Source organism: Ranitomeya imitator, chromosome 1 (assembly GCF_032444005.1).
Source record: "Ranitomeya imitator isolate aRanImi1 chromosome 1, aRanImi1.pri, whole genome shotgun sequence".
Classification (NCBI taxonomy): domain Eukaryota; kingdom Metazoa; phylum Chordata; class Amphibia; order Anura; family Dendrobatidae; genus Ranitomeya; species Ranitomeya imitator.
Window position 1 is genome coordinate 552,846,498 of NC_091282.1, and position 12,815 is coordinate 552,859,312.

Consider the following 12,815-nt stretch of genomic DNA (forward strand, 5'->3'; position numbering starts at 1 on the left):
TGAATGCCTGAGTAGATTTGGAGCGGTGTTTTGGATCATTGTCTTGCTGAAAGATCCATCCCCTGCGTAACTTCAACTTTGTCACAGAGTCATGAACATTATTGTCAAGAATCTGCTGATACTGAGAGGAATCCATGCGTCCCTCAACTTTAACAAGATTCCCGGTGCTGGCATTGGCCACACAGCCCCAAAGCATGATGGAACCTCCACCAAGTGTTTTTCTTGGAATGCTGTGTTTTTTGGCCGCCATGCATAACGCATTTTTGTATGACCAAACAACTCAATCTTGGTTTCATCAGTCCACAGAACCTTCTTCCAAAAAGAAATTGGCATCTCCAAATGTGCTTTTGCATACCTCAGCCGACTCTGTTTGTGGTGTGCTTGCAGAAATGGCTTCTTTCGCATCACTCTCCCATACAGCTTCTCCTTGTGCAAAGTGCGTTGTATAGTTGACCAATGCACAGTGACACCATCTGCAGCAAGTTGATGCTGCAGCTCTCTGGAGGTGGTCTGAGGATTGTCCTTGACTGATCTCACCATTCTTCTTCTCTGCCTTTCTGATGTTTTTCTTGGCCTGCCACTTCTGGCCTTAACAAGAACTGTACCTGTGTTCTTCCATTTCCTTACTATGTTCCTCACAGTGGAAATTGACAGGTTAAATCTCTGAGACAGCTTTTTGTATCCTTCTCCTGAACAACTATGTTGAATAATCTTTGTTTTCAGATCATTAGACAGTTGTTTTGAGGAGCCCATGATGCCACTCTTCAGAGGAGATTCAAACAGGAGAACAACTTGCAAGTGGCCTCTTTAAGTAGCTTTTCTCATGATTGCATACACCTGGCTATGAAGTTCAAAGCTCAATGAGGTTAGAAAACCAAAAAAAGTGCTTTAGTAAATCAGTAAAAAGTAGGTAGGAGTATTTAAAGCAAGAAAATAAGGGTGCCCATACTTATGCACCTGTCAAATTTTGTTTGAATGCAGATTGCACATTTTCTGTTAGTACAATAAACCTCATTTCAAGGCAGAAACATTACTGTGTCCAACAGTTATTAGATATATGAAACTGAAATAGCTGTTGCAAAAAAAAACAATTTTTATAAAACATTAAGCTTAAGATTAATAGGGGTGCCTAAACTTTTTCATATAACTGTATAAAAGCTGAGGCATAATTACCATTTTCAACAGGTTCACTCTCCCAACTATTGACAAATGTAACTTAGTCCAGGCCTTAATCTTCTGTTTAATCCTAGCCACAAGTGGGGAAAGTTTTAAGCATTCATAATCTAATATGTTGTTTGATACATTGATACCCAGGTATTTAAAACATGACACTACTGGCACCTGTGGAGCTTTAACCACCATTGGGTCTTATGGTAAAATAGCAGACTTTTCCCAGTTTATGGCCAAACCCGATATAGCCCCAAACGCAGCAAAAAGTGACATTACTCCATTGAGCGATCCGTCAGAGTCAGCCAAAAACAGGAGAATGTCATCGGCGTAGAGAGCCACTTTCTCCTCTAATGTCCCGTACCTATATCCCTCAATTTCTGGGCTAAGTCTTATCCTCAAAGCCAAAGGCTCCACCGCCAGGGCAAAAAGCAGCGGAGACAGAGGGCAATCCTGTCTCGTACCCCTATACAGATTGAAGGGCTCAGATAACAGTCCATTTGCTCGTATTCTTGCTGACGGTTCTGAGTACAAAAGCTTAATCCAACCAATAAAGCCTGGGCCAAAACCCATGTACTGAAGCATAGCAAACAGGTATTTCCATTCCACGCTGTCGAATGCCTTAGCAGCATCAAGGGACAGAACTGCCCTCCTCCCCACATTGTCCGCCCCACTTGCATATTGAGATATAGTCTTCTAACATTTAGGGCCATTGACTTACGAGGCATGAATCCCGTCTGATCCGAGTGTATTAGAGATTCCACGACTTTTGAAAGACGGATGGCCAACACCTTTGCTAATAGCTTAACATCTACTGTCAGAAGGGAGATCCTTATCTTTTTTTGGTATGACAGTAATAATAGTTTCCCGCATAGAAGGCGGAAGGACCCCAAGCCCGAGGCTATCGTTAATTGTAGTCAATAATATTGGGAGTAGAACCGACTTATATTTTTTATAGACCTCCACTGGTATGCCATCCACCCCCGGTGATTTGTTATTAGATATAGTGTTCAGAGCCTCTTCCAGCTCATCTAAACCCAAAGGTTCATCTAACAAAGCTCTATTCGCATCAGAAAGCCGTGGGAGCCTGGCGGCTTCTAAAAAGTCCGCAAGCTCTTCCATGGAAGCCCCAAAATGAGAGGAATACAAGTTAGTGTAAAAGGCCCTCAAAATCGTTAGAATTGTCGGTGAATCCATGATAAGTGTCCCATCCTCACCATTGAGCCCAGGTATGAACGAGGACCCTTTTTGTGCTGACGTTATAACCGAAAGCAGGTGCCCCACACTCTCTGCAGTTTCAAAGAATTGGGTCGATTGGAACATACGTTTCTGTGCGGCCACCTCCAGAGTCATTTTGGTCACTCGTGACTGAGCATCCTTAAGTGTGTTAGGGGTGATCTGCATTGAGAAAGCCCGCTCTGAATCCTCCAACTCCTGAAGTACAAGTTTAGATTTTTGTCTTGAACTAGACTTAATCTTTGAAATCTCACGAATAAACATACCACGCAAGTATGCCTTCAGAGACTCCCATACCACCAGACTAGAGGCTGAGTTCTCATTAAACCGAAGGTATTCCTGTAATTCAGAGGTGAACATATCAGTCTTATCCACTAGCTGCAACCAAAACGGATTTAAGGGCCGCAGAGGCCTACCCCGTGACCCCACGTTATCCCCCTTGATCACAATGGACAGTGGTGACTGGTCCGACACTGTCCTCGGCAAATATTCAACATTTTAAATTTTTCCCAGCATGAGACCATCCCCCAAGGCCAGATCGATACGAGATAAGGAAGTAAAAGTAGGGGAAAAACATGAATACTGATACACCTCGGGATTCCTGCATCTCCACAGATCAGTTAAAGTTAGTTCTCGCAGGAGCGCCCCAAATGGTGTGCAATTACCTTCCGGTTTTATAGGTGCATGATTACCTCTCAGTGAATAATAAAGAAAAAAAAAGAAATGTAGTCAGCTTACCAGTCTTAGAAGCAATCCCCAGACCTGCCGCCCAGCACGGATCGGGGTGAGCGCCCACAGCATATGAAGATAAGAAGAGAAATGATCCAGCTGAAGGGGGGGTGGTTCAAACTTTGTGAGACTTTATTAGACAACTAAAGCGATATATCGTTCTTCAAAAAAGTATTTGCATAGCAAACACCTGGCACACCAGTAAGGAGGATCAACGCGTTTCAACTATGAAGTCTTACTCATGATCTCATCCTTCTAACATTCCAACTAAGAATCCTAACCTCCTCCATATATAGTAGTTTTAGTCATACACAACAATATCCAGTTAATCCTAGCCAAACCTATTTTGACATATGTGCACATATCAAAGGACCTAACACCCCCCCATTACCTAACACCCCCCATTGCCTCCCACCATCCTAACAACCCATCCCAACATAACTTTAAATTGTGTTGGATTCATCACACAGAAGAAGCGTATCCTCCCCTCTGGAATAGATAAAACCCCAACACCGGGTGTTTTAGTTCCCATCTCGCCCCCCACATTTTACAGGATAAAACCCCACAGCACAAGGCGACCATCTGAGCACAGAGACAACTTAAAGTGTCTAAAAGTTCACTTTTCCCCACTGCAGTCCTCCATTTCTCTTCTTAAATGTTGTTCATTCAGATCCAACCAATCAGCTGCCTCCATAGCGTCCAGAAAAAAATGAGATTTATTCCCAGCCTCGACCCGCAATTTAGCCTGGAAAATCATTGAGTAGTTCAGGCCAAGAGCATTCAGCCGTTTTTTGATATCAACAAATTTTGCTCTCATTTTCTGCACTGTTGGTGAGAAATCCGGATAAAATGAAACTCTAGAACCATCAATAGTTAGTTCAGGGTGATCTCTTGAGAACCGAAGAATGTTGTCTCTGTCTCTATAGTGAAGTATTTTGGCCAAAAGAGGCATTGGTGGATGGCCGGGTGGGGGGGTGGGGGACGGGCCGGGATCCTATGAGTGCGCTCCACCGCGTATAAGTGGGTCAGAATGTCCGGTCCAACTTTTTCCTTTATCCAGGCATCAATAAAAGTATTAGGATATTTGCCCTCGCATCGTTCTGGCACACCGACAATGCGGACATTATTGCACCTGGACCTGTTCTCCAAATCATCCGTTTTGTTCCAAATCGCAGCAATATCTTTCGTGATCTCATTAATGTGCTGCGCAGACGCAGAAACTGTCTTTTCAACCACACCAACTCTTTTTTCCAATTGCCCAGTTCTGTCCTTAACTGTGTGGAGATCATGTTTTACATTTTGCATCGATTCCTGTAGAAAGCCCAACTGAGTGAGCACATTAGTAATGGCTGATCCACACTGCATAACAGCCACCAGCACATCCTTTATAGTGGGCTCAGCAGGAATCTGCAGCTTCAGCGCTGTGAGCTGCTTCTTATTTTGTTCTCCTGGCATACTATTCTGACCCTGTTTGAGGGGACTTACCATTGGTGTCTGGGACTCACGTAGTCACGCTGCCTTCGGAGCCCCCCCGGACCATGGCCCAGAGGTTCCTCGTTAAACGTTAATAAAAACAAATGTTAATTTCAACGTCTGTGCCTTCGTTTCCTTTCGTTACATGAAGAAGTGTCCCTGTGTCTAAGGGAGACCTGTTATGATCCGGTGACCTTGGAGCAGCATGAGAACTATCACTGGAGAAGGTGGCCACTATACTGACCGCAAACCTGAACTTAACACCGCAACTAGAAGTAGCTGTGGGATGTGCCTAACAAAACCTAGACACCTCGACACAGCCGGAGGACTAATTACCCCTAAAGATGGAAATAGGAATACTATCTTGCCTCAGAGAAAATCCCCAAAGGATAGACAGCCCCCCACAAATATTGGTGGTGAGTCGGAGAGGAAAAAACATACACAGGCAGAAAACAGAATTTAGCACAGGAGGCCACACTAGCTAGATAGAACAGGATAGGACAGAGTTCTGTGCGGTCAGTATTAAAACCCTTCAAAAACATCCACAGCAGAAAATACAAAAACTTCCTACATCTAACTAATAGATGTAGGAGCGTAAATCTGCAGCTCCAGTGAATCCTACAATCAGAGCAGGAATAAAACTGAAACAAGCACACAGCAGTGTGCCACAGATACAAAAAACCAAAAACTTATCTTTGCTGAATTTGGCAGCAGGCAGGAGAAGCCAGAAAGTGATCCATCACTTCACAAGGAACATTGACAACTGGCAAGGGCTAAAGGATCTTGCACACCTAAATATCCCAGTCAGAATTGTAATTATCCGATACACTTGGCCAGGACTGTGACTCAGAGACAACTGCATTCCCACCTACAACCACCGGAGGGAACCCAAGAGCAGAATTCACAACAGAGACCTCTGAGAACTAGGCAAGTGAGACAGTGGGACTGTATATATGTGATGCGGGTCATCAGGGCACGCTAAAGCAGACACCTATGTGGGCCATGACTACGGCCCTGGCTGCCGCTCACAATACAGCGCTTATTCATATCCATGGATTGCCAGTTGCTGCAGGGTATAACAGCCATCCGGAGGCAAGAGTAAGAGGTTCTCTGTAACCACACTGACGACGAGGATCACAGACAAAGGACACCCCTATATTCCTTAGTATTCTTCAAGATACCATATAAAAATGGTTTGTTTTGGGGTTTTTATCCACTTTTTTCTTAGCTGGACAATCTTATAATTTAGACCACAAATTCTCTCCCATTGGCAGCAGACTTGTCTCTCATCTCCCGTCTCCCAATCAGTGAAGGCTATGTTTCTGCGATGAGTATTTGGTGAGATTTTGACTCTGCAGATTTCCTGCAGAATTTCATTCTTCAACTTGCCAGATTAGGTTATTTGTGTTTCTTCATTGCCTTTTGAGTGTTTTTTTACATGTTTTTATTGCATTTTTTTCAGTTTTATTCTTGCTTCTTTTTGAATATAATTTTTTAATTAAAATTACTTGGTTTTGTAAACTTCCTGTTTGCTGTGAGATTTGATAATGCTTTATTGATAATGTTATGTGTGCAGGTGGATTACATCAATTTTTTTGCTGCTGAAATGTAATAAAAACCCATATGAATTTTTTATATGCAAATATTCGACATTCGCATTAAAGTGTATGGGGAAATCCTGCAACTAAAACACATATAATTCACAAGATTTCAAAAATTCAACACACCTTAATTTTTGTAGTATTAAAAAAGTAAACAAGTCCAAGAATGGTAAAGGATCCAGCTTCCTGAATATAATTGTTTTATAGGGCTGAATCTCTGGTGCCACCCATGGTATCTGTTATTGTCTGCAGCGCTGACTTCACATTGACAGCGCTGCAGACAATTAGTGAGCTGAGCAGCTTATGATGTCAACTCAAGCAGAGTCACAGAGCTAAGTTACTGACTGCAGCGCTGTCATCGATGTAATGATGAAGTCAGTAAGGATTTACAGCACTTTTACATGGCGATATTTTGCATCAGTATTTGTTAACAGACTCCAGGAGTGGATCCAAAACACAGAAGAGGTGAAAGTCATTCAATTATTATTTTTCTCAGTGTTCCTGTCTGTTTTTTAGCTCAAAAATACTGATGTAAAATACTGGCCAAAATACTCACTGTGTGAATGAGGGAAGGAAGCTGCTTGTAATCCTGCTGTAATATAAGTCCTTATTCCAATGATGAGTGCACACATGCTTGTCTTCTCTGCTCCATGATATTCAGCAGAGCAGGAGCAACACCTGGGGCAAAACTGTGGCAGGCAGATGTCCGGCCCCATGACACAGTGACATGTGATGGACTCCGACTCCCAAACAAAATGAATCACACAGACGCACACAAAATAAATACACAAAGCATTGTAATTAAGTGTCAAACATTCTAAATTTTATTGACATTCACATGGCACCAAAAATGGCATAACCGACTCATGAAGAGTCGCCCTCCAGCACTCAGGAGAGGAAAAAACCCCTGTGGTGGAAACCTCTAGGAAACCATGGCTGGATCATCGCCCTTCCCTTGGGCTTAGAGAGTTAGTACCGATATATAACAGATGTAACAAGTTTTAACATTTGTACATTTGACCAGATTTACAGAGAGTGACATAACAAATATAGACTATAAATGTAATAAACCGGATGTGGGAGAGATCTGGCTGCGATATTGGCCACCACATTGGTTGCTAGACCCAATTTAGTTAATCTGATTGCCTAGATGGATGAACCATTTATTCCTTACAGATCCAGGTCCACCTCTCATAAATTTAGACTTTTGGTTACAGGGATTGTTCATAATGGATAACCCCTAATAGGAGAAATACCCCCTCCCCCTTCTCCTATCCCAATTTATCACCCATTAAAGTCATAGGTGCTTCCATGAACTCCCAAAGGAGAGCAGCTCTTTGTAGAGGGTAACCCCCCCTCGGTTACCTTCCCATGCCCTGGGGGTGTCTAAAGCAGACAAACCCTTTCCCTGCTAGAACCTCCAAATTTCACCAAGGTCGGCACATTACATGGGGTGGTCAAGCTCAACGTCCTCAGGCGCATCAGTAATAGTGCTGATCGTTGCAGCACGGCCTTCTGTTATAAAATCTTCTTTATCACACTTGTTTATGACCTCATAAGAGTTGTCATGGTTACTGCAGGGGCAATTACTGATGCAGGACCCAAGTGTTAACCCTTTCAATATTGGTAATTCATTTCATTATAGAGGCAAATAACTTGTTACCAAGCATGTGCCTATCATTATGGCTTCACTTAGGCACCATAAGAAAAACAGATTAAATGTGCAAGTGTTTCAGGAGTGTTTTACACTTTTTAAATCCAGAGATTGGATTTATAGCTAGCACTTTACACAGAAAAAATAAGGGGAAATTACTTGTAAAATAGTATTATAGGGAATTACATTTCAAGCATTTTCCTAATGCACAGTTCACATAATTACATTGGTTGAAAAAAGACCTAGGACTATCAAGTTCAACCTATTTTCAAAGTTATATATTTTATATTGCTAGATTATTTATAACTCACAATGTCATATTTTGTTAAAAAAGCATCCAGACCTTTTTTAAATGTTGTTATTGTAAGTACCATTACTAGCTCTTGTGGTCGGCATTCCAGTCTGATTGCTCTTACTGTAAAGAACCCTTTCCTATTAAACTGCCATAATTGTCTTTCCTCCACATGTAACAACATACTATTGGATTAGGCGGGCTTCCCTGCACTATCTAAGTGCATCCCATCAGAACAGACACCCTAGTTTAAAAGGCCAAAAATTATGGGTTTGGCTGCACCCTCAAAAATGAAGTGCAAAAAAATGGGTATTAGACCTACCGGTAATTATGTTTCCAGGAGTCCATCCTGACAGCACCATGGAGGATGTCCTTCTCCTCCTTACAGGGACAGGAAAGCACACAAGAGGTTAAAAGGACGCTCCCCACCCCTACTCCCTCAGTGTTTTAACAAGTACCACACCAAGAATGATGCAACTTTAACACATTTATTAACAGTATCATATTACCACATATGACATAACATAATCAGGGAGGGAACTAACTGTGCGGTCAGGATGGACTCTTGGAAACATAATTACCGGTAGGTCTAATACCTGTTTTCCAAGACGTCACTCCTGACAGCACCATGGAGAATACCAAAGTACCACCTCAGAGTGGGATCACTGCCTGGAGAACCTTCATCTCGTAGGCAGTCTGTTGGCTAGATAATACGTCTAACTTGTAATGTCTACAAAACGTGCCTAGTCTGGACCAAGTTGCGGCCTTACAAATCTGGTTTATTGATGCCCCAGCCCAGCGACTGGCTGTCACTTTTTCAGCCAGCAAATTATGCAAATTGACGGTTAGGATTGCTACTTCCAATAGGTGGCACTAGAGTTCTAGTCCTCTTTCTCTCTGAAGAGACAATTTGCATATTTCCCAGAGGAGCATTGTGGCTTTACTTTAAGTCTCCTCACCTAGAGGTGCTTAACATATCAATCTCCGCAAGGAGAAACATTACTTCTTGGATCCCGGTTAGACGCCTCTCACTCAGCCAAACCAGAACTTCACTTTGCACTGATGAGGGGCAGCACCCCGAAACACAGTGTCTGCAAATTGAGATTCTGGTTTGGCTTTTATCATAAGTCATGCGACAAGGCTAATTAAAGGGTCGACATTGACTGTTTGGATTGTTACTTCCAATAGGTGGCACTAGAGTTCTAGTCCTCTTTCTCTCTGAAGAGACAATTAGCATATATAGTGTATGGAAACTTCTGGTTTCAACTGTATAGTATGATGGCCCCACTGCCCTGTATATATAGTATAAAGGTCCCCATTTCACCATATAAATAGTTTGGTGGCCCCATGTATATAGTAGGATGGTCCCAATTCCCTATATATAGTATAATGACCCCAGTTCCCTCATATATAAAGTATGGTGGTCCCACAGCCCCATATATATAGTATGAAGGCCCCAGTTCCCTCATACTGTATAAATAGTAAGATGGCCCTAGTTCCCCCATATATAGTATGATGGCCCCAGTTCCCCCATATATATGACCCCAGTTCCCATATATATCTTATATATAATTGTCTAAGGGTCACTTCCGTCTGTCTGTCCTTCTGTCACAGTTATTCATTTGCTGATTGGTCTCGCCAGCTGCCTGTCATGGCTGCCGCGACCAATCAGCGAAGGGCACAGTCTGGAAGAAAATGGCCGCTCCTTACTCCCCGCAGTCAGTGCCTGTCGCCCGCATACCCCCCTCCGGTCACCGCTAACACAGAGTTAATGCCGGTGGTAACAGACCGCGTTATGCCGCGAGTAACGCACTCCGTTACCGCCGCTATTAACCCTGTGTGTCCCCAACTTTTTACTATTGACGCTGCCAATGCGGCATCAATAGTAAAAAATGTAATGTTAAAAATAATAATTAAAAAAAAAACCTGCTATACTCACCCTCCGTTGCAGCTCGCGCCGGCCGCCATTTTCCGTTGCAGGTTCCGGTGGCAGAAGGATCTGCCATGACGTCACGGTCATGTGACCGCGACATCATCACTGGCCCTGCGCAACAAGGACCTGCCATGACATCACTGTCATGTAACCACGATGTCATCACAGGCCCTGCGCACCTGCGCTACAAAGACCTTCCATGACGTCACGGTAATGTGACCGCGACGTCACCACAGGTTCTGCGCTAATACCAACCCTGGGACCGGAACCTGCCGTGGACTCCCTCGGAAAGGTGAGTATATGTTTAGTTTTTATTTTTTCACCTGTGACAAACCTGACTGGGCAATATACTACGTGGCTGGGCAATATCCTACGTAGCTGGGCAATATACTACGTGACTGGCCAATATACTACGTGCTGTATACTACTTCGCTGTGCAATATACTACGTGGCTGGGCAATATACTACATCACTGGGCAATATACTACGTGGCTCTGTGCTGTATACTACATCACTGGGCAGTATACTACGTGGCTGCACAATATACTACGTAACTGGGCAATATACTATGTGGCTGGGCAATATACTACGTGGCTGCGCAATATACTACGTCACTAGGCAATATACTACGTAACTGGGCAATATACTACGTGGCTGGGCAATATACTACGTGGCTGGGCAATATACTATGTGGCTGGGCAATATACTACGTCACTAGGCAATATACTACGTGGCAGGACAATATATTACGTCACTGGGCAATATACTATATGGGCTATGCAATATACTACGTAGCTCGCTAATATACTACGTAACTGGGCAATATACTATGTGGCTGGGCAATATACTACGTGGCTGCACAATATACTACGTCACTGGGCAATATACTACGTGGCTGGGCAATATACTACGTGGCTGGGCAATATACTACATCACTGGGCAATATACTACGTGGCTGCACAATATACTACGTCACTGGGCAATATACTACGTCGCTGGGCAATATACTACGTCGCTGGGCAATATACTACGTCACTGGGCAATTTACTGCGTGGCTGGGCAATATATTACGTGGCTGGGCAATATACTACGTCGCTGGGCAATATACTATGTGACTGGGCAATATACTACGTGGCTCTGTGCTGTATACTACGTCGCTGTGCAATATACTATGTAGCTGGCCAATATACTATGTGGCTGGGCAATATACTACGTGGCTGGGCAATATACTACGTCGCTGGGCAATATACTACGTGGCTGGGCAATATACTACGTGGGCTGTGCAATATACTACGTGGGCATACATATTCTAGAATACCCGATGCGTTAGAATCGGGCTACCATCTAGTATATATAGATAAATAGATAGATATAGTATGACCCCAGTTCCCCCATATATAAAGTATGATGGTCCCACAGCCCTATATATATATATATATATATATATATATATATATATATATATATATATAGTATGATGACCCCAGTTCCCTCATATACCCGTATATACTCGAGTATAAGCCGACCCGAGTATAAGCCGACCCCCTTAATTTTGCAACAAAAAACTGGGAAAACTTAATTACTCGAGTATAAGCCTAGGGTGGGAAATGCAGCAGCTAAACGTCAAAAGTAAAAATAGATACCAATAAAAGTAAAATTAATTGAGGCATCAGTAGGTTGTGTTTTTGACTATCCATATTGAATCAGGAGCCCCATATAATGCTCCATACAGTTCATGATGGGCCCCATAAGATGCTCCATACAAAATACGCCCCATATAATGCTCCATAAAGTTTATGATGGCCCCATAAGATGCTCCATACAGACACTTGCCCCATATAATGCTCCACAAACGTTAATTATGGCCCCATAAGATGCTCCATAGACACATTTGCCCAATATAATGCTGCACAAATGTTGATTATGGCCCCATAAGATGCTCCAGAAAGATATTTGCCCCATATAATGCTGCACAAACGTTATGGCGCCATAAGATACTCCATACAGACATTTGCCCCATATAATGCTGCACAAACGTTAATTATGGCCCCATAAGATGCTCCATAAAGATATTTGCCCCATATAGTGCTGCACAAACGTTATGGTTCCATAAGATACTCCATACAGACACTTGCCCCATGTAATGCTGCACAAACGTTATGGCCCCATACAGACACTTGCGCCATATAGTGCTGCACAAACGTTATGGCCCCATACAGACACTTGCCCCATATAGTGCTGCACAAACGTTATGGCCCCATAGATGCTCCATACAGACACTTGCCCCATATAGTGCTGCACAAATGTTATGGCCCCATAGATGCTCCATACAGACACTTGCCCTGTATAGTGCTGCACAAACGTTATGGCCCCATACAGACACTTGCGCCATATAGGAAGAAGCTGGGCGCCGGGCAGCCAGGGACGTGCAGGGACCGCGCCAGGAGTAGGTGAGTATAATTAGACAGCCTCCGCTCCCCCTCCCCTGCTGACCCCTGTGTATGACTCGAGTATAAGCCGAGAGGGGGACTTTCAGCCCCCAAAAATGGGCTGAAAAATCTCAGCTTATACTCGAGAATATACGGTATATAGTATGATGGCCCCAGATCCCCCTTGTGTATAGTAAGATTATTATTATTATTTATTGTTATAGCGCCATCTATTCCATGGCGCTTTACATGTAAGGAGGGGTATACATAATAAAAACAAGTACAATAATCTTAAACAATA